The sequence below is a fragment of the Buceros rhinoceros genome, unplaced genomic scaffold (genome assembly GCF_000710305.1).
Source record: "Buceros rhinoceros silvestris isolate BGI_N320 unplaced genomic scaffold, ASM71030v1 scaffold18527, whole genome shotgun sequence".
Lineage (NCBI taxonomy): Eukaryota > Metazoa > Chordata > Aves > Bucerotiformes > Bucerotidae > Buceros > Buceros rhinoceros.
This window is the reverse complement of record NW_010420627.1, coordinates 6218-9472: the sequence shown is the minus strand read 5'-3', so window position 1 is coordinate 9472 and position 3255 is coordinate 6218.

Sequence of the window (3255 nt, the reverse complement as noted above, 5' to 3'; positions counted from 1 at the left end):
CCATGACGCCCCTCAGCCTCTCAGTTTTGGGTGCCCACGGTGCAGGGGGACCCAATGCCCCCTGCAGAAGCACCCCGACCCTGCCAGGGTGCGGGGAAGGGGGTCGCTGGACAGAAGAGCCCCACCAGTGTGCTCGGGGGCTGTGTGCCAGCAGCAGTGACAACAGTGATTGCACTTAGACTGTGGAAATTTCACCCCCTCTGTCCCCTCCACCCCGGTTTCCTGGTGGATGCTGGGGTGCAGGGTACACCACTGCCTCCCCGGCTGGACCTGGCACCAGCCATCCCCACCCCACCACATGCCCCCCTTCCCTGGTCATGGGAAGTATCTGTTCCTGACTCTCGGCAGAAGCCCAGGGTGCGGTTTAGCACCCCCAGAACCTACTTAAGGGGGAAGGTACCAACGAGGGCTGTGGAGGGGCAGAGGCCGAGCTGGCACAGGGAGCTGGGGAGAGGCAGCTCGCTGCCCCCTAGCACTGCAGACACAGGGCTGAGAAGACCCTGCAGCAGAGCCCTGGGTACGGGTGCAGGCTGAGTCCCTCCGACATGCTCCTGGCTGGCTGTACCCTGCCTGCAGCACCCCAAGGCCGTTTCCTTCCCTGCCTCACCCAGGTTAACCCCACTCCTTCTTTACCACCACCCTTTGCCCCAGGCAGCACAGAAGCTGCAGAAGGGCTGGAGATGCTGGTGAGGTTCCCCAGGAACCACGGGCAAGGGTATCTGTGCTCTGGCTAATACCGGCAGGAGCAGATAAAACCCCTTGAGATGTTAAAGGCTGTGGCAGACAGACTTTCAGGCATCTGAGTCCTGGTGGCACCCACTAGCTAGAGCATCTCTTTAGGGCTGCGCTGCTCTGGGAGATGGTGGTCCTGGGCAGCAGGGACCCCAGGCTGGGCGAGACATGCCCTGCGGTCAGCATACGGCCACAGGGCCGTGCACCCTTCGGGGGGCTAGAGGCACCCTGGGAAGAGGAGACCCTCATGGCCAGCTATCACTGGCTGCTCCTTTGTACCCTCTTGTTCCCTCAGGGCAATGTTCCCCTGGGCTGGCGTTGGTGTCTGGAGGCCTTGCTCATATGAGACAGCGTGGGTGACAGGGACGGCTTTGTTCATGCCCGTCCTGCATTGCAGGACAACAGCCCTACTCTCCTCCTGGTGCCCTGATCCCCCTGCCCCAGAGGGACCAGCCCAGCAGCTCACAGGGTGCTGTGGGCACAAGGAGCTGCCCTGTACGGTCGGGACAGAGTAGCTTTGTAGTTAGAGCACAGACCTTTGCTTTAGGTGGTCTGCATCTTTCCTTGCTTTGTTCCTGCATGACTCACATCTCCTTCCTCTGCTCTTTGTAAGCTACACCATAACTTAAGAGATTTTGATGCCTAAACACTATAAGCAGACTCAGCCTGAGAACTATCTGCAATAAAATCAAAGTTAGCACAACACCCCAAAACACCAGCTCCCAGCCTCTTCTCAGAGCCCAGGTTAGGTCCTCTTCTCCCTAAGCATGAAGACCAGCCAGATCACACCACAGCTTCTCCCATATCCTCACCTTGCTAAGCACAGCCCTGCAGAGCAGCTGTGCTGGGGCCTTACTGGTCCTTGTGCCCATTTCATGTCTCATGGAGGAACACCCAGGTCTTGTGGCACCTTTACAACTCTCCAGCCAGGACAGGGGCTGGTGTTACCAGGGTGAGAGCTGCAGCCCCAGCTCTGCTCCCAGGGTGAGGCTGGATGGGTCACTGGTGGGTGGTGTTGCTGCCTGCTCTGCTTTAAGCTGCTCTGGTCTGATGGGTATTTCTCTTCTTCACCTAAGACTGCTGTCTGTTTGATGGGGTTGTGATAGACTGTGGGCAGCAACTGGAGTCTTGGTGTCTACTGGGGAAGTACAGGCAGCGAGCCCAGACTTTGCTTCTGGGAGCTACAGCTGGATGAGCTGCTGCAAACCTCTCATGGAGGTGGATCTCTGCTCTTCTGCCTTGCTGCTGCAGTCCTTGGACCTGCTCATCATCCCCTCTGTTCCCAGGGACAGCTGAGCCTGGATATGGTCACAGTTGTAGGTGCCTGTACCTCTGCATCGTGACCTGGCCTTGTTTCTGCTCTCCTCTGCCTGCCTTTCCTCCAAAACCTGCTCCACAGATTGATGTGAGGGTCTTGGGGAGGGGAGTGGGGACAGAGGGAAGGGGTTCTCTGTTGCACCTGCTTGGCCAGCTTCAAAATGTGAATCAGCCCCCCCAGTCACGATATGCCTCTGAGCACATTAGTATTGCAGCCTTGTGCGCATGGTTTGGAAAGTGTCGTGGGAAAAATATTTCTGCATAGATTTCCCATTGTGCATCCTGGAGTGGTGGTCAGCGGGGGAAGGGCCAGGGTGCTCCTGAAAGGGATTTAAGGGGAGAGTGTAACTGGGGCTGCCTGGTGCTCACCCTCCCTGTTGCTCACAGCTGGAGCAGTTTGCCCAAAGGATGGATGGGGTAAGTTTGTTTGCAGAAGAAGGGAAAATCATCAGGGAGAGATGCTTTAGGTGGGACTGGTGGTCTGAGGCTGGTGGGTGCTGCTGGAGGGGTGGGAAGGCAGCTCCAGCTGGCCTGGCCTTGGCCAGCAGTTCTCCAGCCCCCAGGAGACACAGCAGTTGTCCTGGAGGTTGGTGTTCCTTGTGCCCCAAGGGCTTACAGCACCACGTTTTGCTAGGCCCTGTCCCAGGGTGATCCTGTTCCCTCTATCCATGCTGCAGCATGGACTGCATGGTCCTGTGATCCTTGGAGATGCTGGGCTGTGCTGGTGGGGAGGGTTTCTGGCTGGGTTCCTGGCCCTATATGTAGCAGATCCTGGGATTTGAAGTGTGCAGCATGGTTTTTGCTTTGCTGTGGCATAACCTGGAGATTCTGGCAGCACTATGTGGGTGTAGAGGCACGCAGCCCCCCCTTTTCAGGTCCTGGGAGCATCTTCAGCTAAGTAAATGAGTCCTTCCTGGTGCTCTTCAAGGCAAACAGCTGCTCCATGAGCAGAGCATCTCCCATCCCTCCTTCTTTGGCCTGGCTTCTGCATTTGAAATCGTGTCAGTGTCAGAGCTGGGACAGTGCTGACTGTGCGCACTGGCTGGGGATGCTGCTGGAGCAGTAGGGCTTTCTGAGCTTAAGGTGTCCTTGTCCCCTCTCCCTGTAGCATGAATCACCTGCAAACCCCAGTCATGCATTGCTCTGCTTCTCACCAGGGATGAGACAGCAATGCAGCTGCTTTAGCCCTATCTTGCTCCAGAACGG